Source organism: Pseudorca crassidens, chromosome 13 (assembly GCF_039906515.1).
Source record: "Pseudorca crassidens isolate mPseCra1 chromosome 13, mPseCra1.hap1, whole genome shotgun sequence".
Classification (NCBI taxonomy): Eukaryota; Metazoa; Chordata; class Mammalia; order Artiodactyla; family Delphinidae; genus Pseudorca; species Pseudorca crassidens.
The window spans coordinates 68,452,570-68,467,892 of NC_090308.1; the positions used below are offsets into that span (position 1 = coordinate 68,452,570).

General features: G+C 42.6%; 1 pseudogene; it reads right to left on the reverse strand.

Moving 5' to 3' along the window:
• Nucleotides 1–12,241: 12,241 nt before the first annotated feature.
• LOC137204899 (CD59 glycoprotein pseudogene) lies at nucleotides 12,242–12,613 on the reverse strand (annotated as a pseudogene).
• Between the last annotated feature and the right edge of the window lie 2,710 nt (nucleotides 12,614–15,323).

Consider the following 15,323-nt stretch of genomic DNA (forward strand, 5'->3'; position numbering starts at 1 on the left):
AGAACACAGATACTATTAATGGCTGGTATTGGTCATAGGAAATCAATGTGAGGCAGGCTGTGACTCAAGCTAGACAAATCTCAGCCAGTTCCCTGGCCATATTTGATTGGCATATTAGTTTCCTGTTGCTGCTGTAAGGTTGTACCACAAACTCATTGGCTTAAAACCAACCAGATGTATTATCGTACAGTTCTGGAGGTCAGAAGTCCAAAATCGTTCCACTGGGATAACACTGGTGTCAGCAAGCCTGCATTCCTTCTTGAGGCTCAAGGGGAAAATGCAATTCCTTGCCTTTTCTGGCTTCCAGAGGCTGCCTACATTTCTTGACTTGAGGCCCCTTCCTTCATCTTCAAAGCCGCAGTATAGCATCTTCTCTCCTCTACGACCTCTGCTTCTGCCTTTGTCTCTCTCTCTCTCTTTCTTTGTGTCTCTCTGATCCCCTTGCTTCCCTGTTATAAGGACCCTTGTAATTATATTGCCTTCAAGCACATAATCCAAGATAATCTCTTTCTTTCAAGATCCTTAACTTAGTCCCATCTGTAAGATTCCCTTTGCCATGTAAAGCAGATTCTGGGAATCAGGATGTGGGCATCTTTGAGAAATCCATTACATAGCCCACCACAATTGATACAGGAGTAAGAATCTGACCTAAGCCAGGCCAGCATCCTTCTGGATTGTTTTTTGCCCCGGAATTTGAGAAAAATCACCCATGGTAATGGAAGCTCTGACATACGAGGTTTAGGACCCAACAGCAGTCATATTCCTTGAGGTACAAAATAGGCTGGAAAAAGAACGGAGAATAAAGGAAAAAGAATGGAGTCCCCTGGAAGAGAGAATAATGTGGAAACAGAGGGCTGAGGCCCAGGTGTGCTTTTGCCAGGTGTATATAACTGAATCACATTGCTGCACACTTGAAACTAACACAACATTTTAAATTAACTATGCTTCAATAAAAAATAAATCATAAAAAAAGGGCATGCAGTAAAAGACAGTCTTTACTCTCAAGGAGTCCCATGGGAGGCAGAGCAGCAAATCTTCACTGCGTGTGATGAGTACCATGGGAGCACTCCTGGGGACACTTCACTCAGGAGTGTGCAGGCCAGGGATGGTTACCAGAAAGTTGATGTTTGGGCTGAACCCTAGAAGATAATAGGAGATTTTGGACAGTCCAGGGAGAGGACATTCCAGACAAAGTCACAGAGGCACGAAAGAGTGCGGTAGATTCCATGCATCATGAGCAGTGTGATATTATAAGAACAAGGAGTTTGGACTTCCCTGGTGGCACAGTGGTTAAAAATCCGCCTGACAATGCAGCGAACACAGGTTTGAGCCCTGGTCAGGGAAGATCCCACATGCCGCAGAGCAACTAAGGCCGTGCGCCACAATTACGGAGCCTGTGCTCTAGAGCCCGCGAGACACAACTACTAAGCCCGTGTGCCACAACTACTGAAGCCCCCATGTCTAGAGCCTGGGCTCTGCAACAAGAGAAGCCACCGCAGTGAGAAGCCTGCGCACCGCAATGAAGAGTAGCCCCCGCTAGCCGCAAGTAGAGAAAGCCTGCGAGCAGCAATGAAGACCCAACGCAGCCAAAAAAAAAAAAAAAAGAACAAAGAGTTTATGTGGGGTACTGATGAGAAATGAGGTTAGAGAGCTTGACAGGGCAAAATTGAAAAGCTCTCAAGGCTCATGCCAGGGAGTTAAGGTTCTGTTTCCAAAAGCAATTGCACAGTGCCTGGCATAGAATATTAACCGTCACATCGCTGATGGTTCGGACGCAGAGACTGCGCACGGTCAATACAGAAATCAAAAGACCTGGTCGCAGAATTGATGTCTGGCACTGAGACTGTTACACTGACATCTTTGTTCTGGGAGAGAAAAATCAGTGTTGGAGAGCTAGATTTTTTACATTTTTAAAATCCAAAGATCAAAGACATGAATATGACTGTGCAGCTGTATATGAAGGGGGTGAGAAGTAAAACTGGAAAGATTGAAAATAATTAATACTTACTGAAGGCTCCTCTACATTCCTAATACACTAATTGCTAATAGCAGGGATCTTTGCCTGGGGTCTGTTTATGAACTTGGGACTATTCTGAAAACATCCTGAAGTTTTAGGCAAAGTTTTATTTTTTTTAAATAAATAAATTTATTTATTTTTGGCTGCGTTGGGTCTTTGTTGCTGCCGGGCTTTCTCTAGTTGCAGCAAGCGGGGGCTACTCTTCGTTGTGGTGTGCGGGCTTCTCATTGCGGTGGCTTCTCTTGTTGCAGAGCACAGGCTCTAGGCGTGACGGGCTTCAGTAGTTGTGGCACGTGGGCTCAGTAATTGTGGCTCATGGGCTCTAGAGTGCAGGCTCAGTAGTTGTGGTGCATGGGCTTAGTTGCACCGTGGCATGTGGGATCTTCCCAGACCAGGGCTCGACCCCGTGTCCTCTGCATTGGCAGGCGGATTCTTAACCACTGCACCATCAAGGAAGTCCTAGGCAAAGTTTTGAGCATGAGTGCATTTGTTTATTTTCCTAAGGGTAGGTGTTTTGAATTGTTATCATATTCTAAAAAGTCCTTGTCTCTAAGGTTAAGATCCACTGGCTTCTAGCAGTCAACTAGGAAAAAAGGACATGAAGTAACATTGTTTAGACATTACATGGTGGATTACAGTGGTAGAAATTTCTTTTGAGGGGAGTGGAGAGTTAGCAGGTAGGCCAACGCCCAGTGGTCTAATAAACAATCTCCCAAACCCTGCTGCCTTATCATAATGACAATTTATTTCTTGCTCACCTCGAAGATCAATGCAGTTAGTGGCGGGAAGTGGGTCTTCTGCACACAGCTGGTTAAGGATCAAGCTCCTTCCATGCTGTGGCTCTACCATCTTCAACATGTCATCTCAGAGGCATCTTGGCATCACCCAGGTAGCACACAAGGGAAAAGAGAGAGCACACAGAGAAGGTGCATCCCTCTTAACTGCCTTGATGGGGCAGAGGCACATCCCTTCTCACATTTCATTTACAAGAACTGATCATACGGTCCCTTCTAAGTGCAAGGGGGTTGGGAAGTGTAGTTTATCTGGGTGCATAGGATGAGGAAATGTATTTGGTGAATATCTAGCTAATTTCTGCCCTGGGAAGTTTAAAAAACTGGATTCGTATCTGCTGGTCATGGTTTTGGGGTAGCTCTAGGTAAAAAAATATGGAATGAACTAGATATCCTTTCTCAAAGACCATATGGTTGTTCATACCGGGTTTTAAAAAATGTGTCCTTTGTTTAAATAATGTTTTAGGTCAGGAGCACAACCTCAAGAATTCTCTGATTCATCAACACCCTTAAGGGTAGTCACCCACCCAGTAACTCAGATGGAATGTGAGATAAAGGTCCAAGCCTTCAATATGAAGAAAGATTGAGGAATCTATACTATACTCCTTTCTACACTGAAGATGCTAACAGTATTTCAAGGTCCAGGATATTTTATTGTCAAATAAGATTCACTTTATGCTTTCATTCTGATAAGCTCCTTTGTAAAACATTAGTCCAGGACCTTCTTAACTCAAACTGCAGAACAAGTCAATTCCAGAGGGGAACACAAAGATCAAGTGATGTCAATCATCTAAGAACTGGAGCATATTAAAATGCTTTACTTTGAAAGACATTTTCAAGTGACTGCTTTAATCATATAGAATTTTGCTAATTAAACAATTTCAATGCCAGCTCTACTAACTGAATTTGGAGTTACATTTTATTTTAATTGTTTCTGTTCTCTAAAAATATACATCAGAGCTTTTTAATTTTAATTCCACATTTTACACAGCAGTTAACCCTCCCACACAGCCAGCTCCAACAGTCACAAAAGCAGAAATACATGCTTGCTGAGGGTACTGTTTTCCAGTTTTAAGCTTATTAAAAATTCATCTGTTGAACTGTTTAGATTAAGTTCTGCCCTTTACTGCATCTTACCAGTCTCACAAAAGCCAAACAGTCAGTGTGGTCTGTATGAATATAATCATGGTCGAATTCTGACTTGACATAGTCTTTTTCTGACCTTAAATACTTTCTTCTCCATCAAAAACAGTCTTGCCTCTTCTAATTGATTGCTATGTCAATTTCCTGGCTCTGTCTTCATTTGTTCCTTCAAAAAATGTGTTGAGGGGCTTCCCTGGTGGCACAGTGGTTAAGAATCCACATGCCAATACAGGGGACACGTGTTCGAGACCTGGTCCAGGAAGATCCCACATGCCATGGAGCAACTAATCCCGTGCACCACAACTACTGAGCCTGCACTCTAGAGCCCTCAAGCCACAACTACTGAAGCCCGCGCACCACAGCTACTGAAGCCCGAGTGCCTAGAGCCTGTGCTCCACAACAAGAGAAGCCACTGCAATGAGAAGCTCGCACACTACAAAGAAGAGTAGCCCTTGCTCACCGCAACTAGAGAAAGCCTGCACACAGCAACGAAGACCCAACGCAGCCAAAAATAAATAAATAAAATAAATAAATTTATATAAAAAATGTATTGAAAATCTTCTTCTTAGCTGTGTGACCTGAAGGCAAATCACCATGCATTATAAAGCCTCAGATTTTTTATCTTTGAAATAAGAATAATCTCCCAGATTTGTTGAGAAGACCTCAAACTGGATGATGAAAAGGAAGGTGCTTTGAAATCTTCCAAGGGCTGTAGAAACACCGTTATCAATAAAACCACTAAACCTCCTGATAGGCGGGAACAATCATTGTTGCAGAGTTCAGAAAAGGAAGCAAGCGTGACTTGAAGCATCCTGCCGAGCGCGAGAGGGGAGAGTGGGGAGATAGGACTTGTGCTGAGTCATGGGGAAAGAGGAGGACTTAAATATATGGAGAGGGCAGGAGAGGGCAACTCAGTCAGAACTGTAAGATCTGTCCTGACAAAAATGCACACAGGTGGAAATGAACTCAAGTTGGCTGGCTCTGAAGCAGGTTGTTGACCTGGGTGGATTGAGGAGTAAACTTGAAAAGTAAATTAGGATCAAGGGGAGAGAGTCTTTTCATTGACAAGGACCTTGAATTGATTTTTGATTAGGACGTGGTGGGATGAGGTTGGTATTTTCAGAAGACTCATCTGGCAAAAAGGTGGGTGACCAGATGCACAAAGACTCGTTCGTGGGGCGCCATGTTCCAGTCCTGGTGAGAAGAACTAGAGGCCTGAACTATTATGAGAGCAGTGGGGTAAGAAAAAAATGGTACATGAGAGAAGTGGAAAACCCTGGCTGTCATCATTGTACCACTGCTGCCACCACCAAAAGCACAAAAACCACGGCATTGCAAGAGAGTAGCATGGATTTGATAGGACAGGTAAAGGGAGAAGTTGAGAGGTTTTTGGAGTTTCAGTGACTAGGAAAATGACATCCTCAACAGGCAAGATGGTACTTTTCCAGGACAGAGGGATGGGGGCTTTGGTGTTGGATATATTGAGTCTGAGGTGAAAGCTGGACACATAAGGGAAAAGCTCAGGACTCTGTTACTTGCACTCCTTGCTTTGAATGTTATGCCCTTGTAATAGTGAACTGTCTCCTTCTTGCGTGCACCATGCTGTCATACTTCCATGCATTTACCCTTGCCCTTCCCACCTTATTTATTTACTTATTTTTGGCCACACCCTGTGGCTTGTGGGATCTTAGTTCCCTGACCAGGGATTGAACCCGTGCCCCCTGCAGTGGAAGCGCAGAGTCTCAACCATTGGACGGCCAGGGAAGTCCCTATTTTTATTACTTTTTAAAGTCAGGTTTAGTGATGTATAACTGACATACAGTAAAAATCCATCCTTTCCAGTTGTATGGTATAAGTATCAACAAAAGTATACAGTCATGTAACCACCACTACACTCAGAGAATTTTCTCTGTGTCTCTTTGGAGTCAAACCCCTCACCCCATTTCCAAAACTCTTATCCGATCTCTGTCCCTATAGTTTTGCCTTTTCCAGAATGATACAGATGGAATCATATCGTGTATAGCCTTCGGTGCCTGACTTCCTTACTTAGCATGATGATTTTTGAGATTCACTCCTGTGTTGCAGGTACCCGTAGTATGTTTCTTTTGTTTTTTAAATTAATTTATTTTATTTATTTATTTTTTGCTGTGTTGGGTCCTCATTGCTGCACGTGGGCTTTCTCTAGTTGTGGCGAGCCGGGGCTGCTCTTCGTTGCGGTGTGTGGCTTCTTACTGTGGTGGCTTCTCTTGCTGTGGAGCACGGGCTCTAGGCACATGGGCTTCAGTAGTTGCATCATGCAGGCTCAGTAGTTGTAGCTCATGAGCTCTAGATCACAGGCTCAGTAGTTGTGGCGCACGGGCTTAGTTGTTCTGCAGCATGTGGGATCTACCTGGACCAGGGATTGAACCGTGTCCCCTGCACTGGCAGGTGGATTCTCAACCACTGCGCCACCAGGGAAGCCCAGTTTGTTTCCTTTTATTGCTGAATAGCATTCCTATGTATGGAGGTATCATACTTTGAAGAACAATTGAATTATTGATATTTTTAGCTTTTGGCTATTATGCTTAAAGGTATTATAAACTTTCACCTGCAGGTCTTTGCATGGACATAAGTTTTAACTTCTCTTGGATAAATACCTCAGAGAGAGATTGCTGGATCGCAACATAAATATATATTTAATGTTACAAGAAACCAACAAACTGTTTTCTAAAGTGATAATACCATTGGTGTTCCCACTAATAATGAATAAGGGTTCCAGTGGATGTTTTGGGTGCCTCCTCTCCCTCCCCGCTTCTCCTCATTCCCACCCCCTATCATGTTGTTATGCTGTTAGCAGTCCTATGGAGAGGCCCGTGTGATAACTATCCTGTCTGAACAAAAGGTAGTGAGGAACCGGGGCTTGGCAGCAACCAAGTGAGTGAGTTTGGAAATGGGTTCTCTGCCCTAATTGAGCTTTGAGATGACTGCTGCCCCATCTGAGAGCTTGGCTGCAATCTCAGGAGAGATCTCCATTCAGATCCACCCAACTAAGATGTTTGCAGATTTCTGACCCTCAGAAACTCTGTGAGGTAAGAAATGTTTGTTGTTTCAAGCTGCAAAGTTTGGGGTAATTGGTTACACAGATAATTAGCGCACTGAACCAAGACACTGGCGTGAAGGTCAGGGGAGAGGTCAGTTCTGGAACAGAGATTTCAAGTGAAACTATGAGAGAGGATGAGTTTTGAATGCTTTGTGCCGAGACCAGAGCTTCCAACCCTATTTCTGGGACCCCATCCAGAATGTCTCTATCTCAAAGGATATAGACAATTTTCAAAACAAAATTAACTAAAAAAAAAAATACAGTATTTGGGGGGTAGGGAGAGGGGGCCACATACTCAATAACGATTGTGTTGTCTCAGTTCTCTGAACTTTAGACATCACCCTCTGTGCTGGTTTCCGCCATCTCTACCGTCATGCAATATTCTATGGTGGTCTGTTCATCTGGCAATTTTCAGGTATATACAAATTCTTTATATCCCACTCTTCCTCTTCTTTCTCTTTCTCCTTTTTTCCCCTGAAACCCAGCTTTAATGTTTTACAGAGTGATGCAAGTTAAAACAACTCCCTATGGAATCTGCTCAGGCATAGAGAGAAATGAACTGGGGGGAGCCCTGACACCCTATTCCCCTTTGGCCCCCGAATCCCAGACAGCACATTTTTCCTGGAGGTGTGAGTATAGGAAATAGGTGGGTGTGGGGAAGGGCTGGTGGGTAGTGGCTGATTCATGCTGCCTCTCCAGGCTGGAGAGTTAGGATCGGTGGTGAGGGGCAGTCTCCCACCATCTGCACAGCGACTGGGACTCAATCGGCCCAGGTGAGGCTTAGGCAGTATTTAGACGCTGAGCTGAGACAGAATCCTTCCACCCTCCAGTTCAGCTAGAGCTCGGGGGTGGGGAATGGCTGGGTATGTGGTGAGAGGGCGTCAGGATAATGTTTGTGACAAGGTCTCCCTCTTGCCCCTTAAACATACTTGCCGTTGAACTGCAGCCAAGATTTTGGACCAGGACAGCCGGCACTGCTGGCTTCTCCTTCTTGAAGGATTCCTGGGGCTCCTCTGAGCCACATTGAAAGCATCGTGCAAAGGAAATCCTTTTTCCTTAATAAAAGTGGCTGTGATTCCCTCCCACCAATTTCTTCACTGTCTCTAAACCTGCACATGGCCATTTATACAGACACAGAGGGAAAATACAGTTTTCTGAATGTAGCACCCTTACCTCTCACAGCAAAATAGCCAAGCCCTTTAGGATAGAGATGCTTTAGGCAAACCCATATCACATCTAATGGCTCCTAAGACTTCTGCAAAATTAGGGTAGGAAGTCGTTTGGGCTTCATTTTTCTCTCTCCTACTGCACTATAAATCTAAACAAACCACTCTATCAATACAATTGCTTCTTTTTTGATTTTTGCACAAAACCGATTTCTCCTTTCATTGATAGCCCATAACTGAAAGCTTTCTGAAATGGATGTGGGAGGAGACATGTGCAAAACAAAAGGAAATGGGAAAACGTTAAACAAATTACTTTTCCCCTGTGAGATTTTCCTCCTTTTCTCTGCAGCGTTATTTGCCTTCTCTGTTGACATTTCAGACTAGAGGAAGATTATGCATAATTGGAGCAGCAGTTTCTTTATCTCTAACCCTCTGAGGGTTCCAGGGACAGAGGTTGTTAGCCTGGGAAACAGGATGTTTGCATTACTGATTAGGCCACGCTGCTTTGACCGAAATAGTAGAGAATATTCTTGGTGGATTTGCCTGTGTCAAGTCGGCCTGCTTCTTGTCCATCACTTCTGGGGTGAGTTAGCTGCCGCCACGTGTGTTAGACATCACGTCTCAGGTTGTTCTTTCAAGCTGTCAGTCATCTTACCTGCTGCTGCTGATTAAAAACCTTATCTCAACCGAGAAACTGCTGCCTGCATTTGTGTCTGTGACCACGGGATAGTTGTTCGGTGCTTTGGGCTATCTTTATCTCAGATTCCTGGTGCTGGGGGTTCCAGCTGTTTGTGGGAAGTAGAGGCTCACAGAGCTGAACAAATGACTTTACCATTTTCAATTTAGTTGTGCTGCAGGGGCAGCTGAAGATGACACCACACCATATTGCTTCCTTAACTACATTGCTGGCTTACTAAACAATGCTGCACACTCATGGTTTGTAAGCTTTGGTATGTAAAACGCAAATTTCTCAGCTCAGCTGACAGTGGTTTTGATCCAGTAGGTCCCAGATGGGACCCAAGAATCTGTCTTTAAACAAACAGCCTGATAAATCTGATTTAGATGGAACACGGGACAGACTACAAGAAACAGAGCTACACAACATTAAAGAGTCGAGTGGAGGTTAGGAAATCCGAGTTCCGTTTTAGTAATCTCATGACGAGTCAAAAAGAATGTTGAGGGAAAATCCCAATACTTCTATTTATAGTGACCAGAGTGTTAGCAATTTAAGGATATGATTTATGTCTAATTTCTCTCTCTTTTTTGATGTTAACTAAATTCACTGTGGTAATCATTTTTTAAAAATTGAAGTATGGTTGCTTTACAGTATTGTGCAGAAACAGACTCAGAGACAGAAAACAAACCTATGGTTCCCACAGGGGAAAGCGGCGGGGGGAGGGATAAATTTGGAGTTTGGGATTAACAGATACAAACTACTACATAAAAAATAGATAAACCACAAGGATGTACTGTATAACACAGGAAACTATATTCAATATCTTGTAATAACCTATAATGAAAAAGAATATGAAAAAGAATATATATATATATATATATATATATAAAACTGAATCACTTTGCTGTACACCTGAAACTAACACAGCATTGTAAATCAACTATACCTCAATAATTTCTCTTTGGTGATGCACTTTGATTGATACACTTGATAGACACTAAATAATTAAATCTAATACTTAATGATCTTAACAAATTTAAAACATTTATTATCATTTGTTGAACATTTTTTATTAATATGAATCATAATAGAGAACCCAAAACTAGACCACAAAATATTTAGGAATTTAGGAGCATTTCAGATTAGTCGAGACAAAAAGGATTGATTAGTCCCTACCTGGTATTATAACTGGCTTGTCGTTTAGATTTAAAAAGAGGCTGGATTTCTACTTCACTCATCAACCCCAGATAAATTACAGATGAATTAAAGATCTAAATTGAAAATAAATAAAGCTGTATACACCCTAGAATAAAATACAAATACTTCTTTTTAGTATCATTGGCATGACATAAAACCAACAAGTCAAAAAGTTAAAGATAGATGTATTTGACTACCTAAGAATTATTGTATGGTAAAAAATATAAAAGAGTCAAAAGTTAAGCTTAAAATTAAAGATAAAATTAACAACTTGAGAAATATTTTTGAAGAGGCAGTTATGGACAAATAATCCATAAATGACCTATAATTTATGAAGTGATGTCCAACTTTGCTCAGAATTATATAAATGCAAATGAAAATAAGATACTCTATTTCACCTGTTTCACAAAAATTAACTTATTTCATGACATCAGTTTTGGGGGGTGTGGAGAAGAGGGCTTGAATAATCTCTATACAAGTTTAAAATATTCATAATCTGATCCAGCAATTCTACTTCTAAAAGCGTATCCTAGAAGTATAATTGTACACGTAACCAGAACAAGGATGATAATTAGAGCACTGTTTGTAATAGTAGGAAAAACCTGGATATAATCCAAATAATCATTAATAGAGGGCTGGTTAAGTAATTAATGATTCATAATACTTTGTACTTTTTTTTTCTTTTTTTTTGTATTTGATGAGATTCATTCTGGTTTGTCCAACAGATCACATAATCAAGTTTTTTTTTTTTAATGTTAATCAAGAAATTCCACTTTCATCAGCAAAAGGCGGGCTATGCTGTCAAATACAGCCAAGATTGTAAGCATACAAATGGCATTAAGTCTACTGGATCTTAAATTATTCACCAGTATCCACGAGAAAAAGGCAAACCTTTGCCCTCCTGAAAAGGTATATCATTTTTAGGAAACTGGTAGCGCTTCTGAAAGCCTCAGCATGCTAATGGCCCTTGCAAGTGTACTTTACACTATCTGTGCTGACTCAGCTAGGAGCCAACAGGCTGGATGTCGGCAGGTAAAACACATCCCCGCAGACCTGTTACTGTTCATGATGTCATTTGGAAATCTCAAATCACAACCCCAAAGGCTCCTTCTGTTCCATTCATGCATTATACGTACACATATGAAGAGTTTTACCAGTAGCATTTAAAATAAGCATAGCACAGGGATATCAGCTCGGTGCTTTGTGACCTCCTGGAGGGGTGGGATAGAGAGGGTGGGAGGGAGGGAGACGCAAGAGGGAAGAGATATGGGAACATATGTATATGTATAACTGATTCACTTTGTTATAAAGCAGAAACTAACACACCATTGTAAAGCAATTATACCCCAATAAAGATGTTAAAAAATAATAAAATAAAATAAGCACACTTAATAACTGCAAGTCACATGTAACATAGAATATTCAAATGTTTAGTTTTTAACTGTGTGTGACAAAGCTAAGACAGCCTACCATTCCAATAAAAAAGGCGGGGAGTGGGAGGGACAGGTTTAACACACCATTAATTTATGCTACTGAGTTTTTCTAGCGGAAGACAGCAAAGCCAATACAAAATTTAAGGACAGAGGAAAAGTCAGATTTCAGCCTCTGGCACCTCTCTAAAGGCAAACCTTGTGCTTCCGTGCCCTGCCATCTGGAAAGCTTACCTCCTTCCCAGCCAGACACCTTCTAACTGAGAATACAACAGTCGTTAAGAATCTCTGTCCCTGACAAGCCCACACCTGGAACATGCATCATGCCTACCTGGCAATACAGGGGCCATGAAAAGCGAGAAAAAAGCATGCCTTGCGAGAGAGACTGTTGAAAAGGAGCCCCCTGCCCCAGTCTCCCAAAAAAGTACTGATCACATTAACTACATCCAAGGAAGCAGAGGGAAATAACTGAGGATCGCGGAGAATCTGCTCGAGCTCAGAGTAAGAAGCATGCAAACTTCCTCAAATCACATGCGCTTCTCTCAAACAGGTCTTCTCTGCTAATAGGACTGGTCTTCAGCATCTCTCTGAGTTCCTCTCTCTTATCTGAGTTGCTCAAGCTAGTTTTAGTCTTTCCCAACAGGATCCAGTTGGAAAATATAAAGCCTTTGGAATGCAGCCGCACAGGAAATAAGGCATATACAGAAACAGGAGATTTAGGAGAAGCCCTCCTGGTGTAGATTTAGAGACAAAAGCGCCAGACTGCCACCAGCAGCAGGATGCCCAGCAGAGCTGTTTTCCCTGATATACTCGTCCCATCACTTTTGTTACACAGGTTCTCCTGGCAGCAGCGGTACTGAAGCTCCTTCTCCCCTAAGGCTTTTGCAATGGCTTCGAAACTGCAGCGGTCAAACATCCAACACTGGTAGTAAGTTTTTGGTGGCGTGGCTTTAACGATGAAACAAGTATCTTGATTATGTGAACAACTGACGACCGTAGTGCAGCCATTAGCTGGGTTAATACAGCTGTAGCACTCCAGGCTGTGACCTACATGGCAGAGGACAGCCAAGATGAACAGGAGCCCAAGCGGGACGAACCCTCCTTTGCTTCCCATCGTGACCAGCTACAGATTCTTATGGCTCCTGTCATCCGCTTCAGTGTGGCTACTCCTGCTACTGTACTATTTTAAAAGTATGGCTAGATCTGCATAATATATGGATATGGAAAAAACCACCAAGATACACTGTTAGATTTAAAAAGAAAAAGGAAGGTAGGACACTAAACAATGTGTATGTTTGTTTGTATATAGCAAAACCCCAGAAAATGTGTTTATATACACAGATAATTTCTGGAAACATTAAGAAATTGTTAAAAATGGATACCTTTGAGAATGGGAGTGAGGATTTTGGGGTAGGAGGAAGACTTACTTTTCATTGGAAATACTCTTGTATTGCTTCAAAACTTAAAATCACGTAATATATCTTTGGAATTATATTTGGAATTATATGAAGCAAAAGCTACTTGAAAAAGAAAGCATTTTACATACCTCAGCGGTTCTTCTGATTACAGCATAATGTTTGTGATAATCATACTTTGCTATCAGAAAGATCAAATTATGTTTTATAAAACAAATCAACTAATCATATGAAACATTTACAAAGGTGGTTATGTTGAAAAAGAATTCAGTATGTAAATGACAAAACGTCATTAGGAAAAATCCATGCATTTAGCATAGCTGGTATGTACTTCACTGTGTCATACCGCTATGCAAAGATGTTCCTGACACCTCCTCTGTACCACGACATGCTTTCAGGAGTTTGCTTAGTAAAGGTGGCTATTGGCCTTGTCATCCTGAAACCGTGTAACTCCGACTGGGACTTGAACCCACACACTGGGACTTGAACCCATGTTCTTTTAACTGAGATCACACACCTGGTCTCAGGACTTAATGAAGCTCAGGTTCTTGATGTCTCATCGCAGAAAGAATTCAGTGAGAGACAAAGTGATAGGTAAGAAGTGGATTTATTTAGAGAGAAACACACTCCACAGACAGAGTGTGGGCCATCTCAGAAGGCAAGAGCAGCCCCAGGGTATGGGGTTGCCAGTTTTTACAGGGCTGGGTAATTTCACAGGCTACTAAGTGGGAGGAGTATTCCAACTATTTTGGGAAAGGGGTGGGGATTTCGAGAAATTGGGTCACCACCCACTCTTTGACCTTATGGTCAGACTTGGAACTGTCATGGCTCCTGTGGGTGTGTCATTTAGCTTGCTGATGTGTTACAATGAACATATACTGAGGCTCAAGGTCTAGTGGAAGTCGACTCATCCGTCTGCCATCTTGCACCTACTTGGTTCTAATCAGTTTATGTTGTGTCCTCAAACTAAGTCATTCTTTTTTATTTTTTTTTTTTGCGGTATGCGGGCCTCTCACTGTTGTGGCCTCTCCCACTGCGGAGCACAGGCTCCGGACGCGCAGGCTCAGTGGCCATGGCTCACGGGCCTAGCCGCTCCGCGGCATGTGGGATCTTCCCAGACCAGGGCACGAACCCGTGTCCCCTGCATCGGCAGGCAGACTCTCAACCACTGCGCCACCAGGGAAGCCCTAGGTCATTCTTTTAAGGGTGGTGCCCCGCCCCCTTCCCTCCTGTTTCAATCGTGTAAGCAGGTAAGTTATGGAGTCCCCAGAGAAAGAGAACCAGGAATGGCTTTCTTGACATAAGAGAAGCCATTTTGGCCTAAGCCGTTGTGTGATCTCAGGTGGGCAGGGTCAGGATGTTTCCCTGTGAGCTGAACAAAGGCACTTTAGTTTAACATTCAGGCAGAGTGGCAGCGTTCCCCAAGGCATGCCATTATGTATGCTTATAGCTATAGACAGTATCCTTTTGGTGATTATAGTAACAAAAGCAACGGAAAACAAAGGTTGAAGTAAAAGAAACAGATCCAACATGGGGTCAGATTTTTGTTCTTCTCCGTTACAAAAGGTCAAAAGGAGAGAGGAGACGCCAGTCCATTGTCCTACCAACCTCCTAGAACCCTTCTTGCTGAAATCAGTCTTGAGCCATGCGTGTGCCATCAGGAAGGACCTTGAGTCAGAGTGATTGGCCAGAGACAACCTGGAACTAACCCCATCACCATAAAACCTGAGTCTGCGAGCCACATGGCAGAGCAGTTCTCATGGGCTCCCTTACCCTGCTGCTCTCTGCCTGGGTGCCCCTTCCCAGGAAAGTCTCTTGCTTGTCAGCATGTGTGTCTCCTGGGACAATTCATTTTTGAGTGTTAGACAAGTGCTCACTCTTGGGCCCTGGAAGGGGTCCCTCTTCCTTCAACGAATGGAGTCTTGAACTATTTTAGGATCACAACCCTAAAAGCAGGATAGACGCAGCCACAGCCATAGCCTGAAGTGCTTGGTGGGTTTTAGGAAGACAATGTACTGGGAATCTTGGAGCTAAGCGTTCCTCACCTGGCAAGCCATAACATATGTAATTTCTGTTTAGGAAGAAACTGAGTTTTACAAAAGTGAAACGAGGGGGGGAAAGGCACAAATATTGAGAACCAATCAGTCCTTCTCAGCATTGCCTCATGCCTTCTCCATGCATCCTTATTAAAGCCAGATGCACATTTAATTTTAGAAAAGTCTAAATAGGTGTGTGTTTTATTTTTCTGTTTTCTACTGGAGTAATGTTGTAAGCTTAGAAATGCTCTATATCTAGCATCTGAAATTTACAGCTCTTCTGTTTTAAGTAAACATCAGGTACTTAGCTAATTAAATGTAATGCTTGTAGGATCCTGTTTATAGGAAAGTGTCAACTTTCAGGATGTTGTGT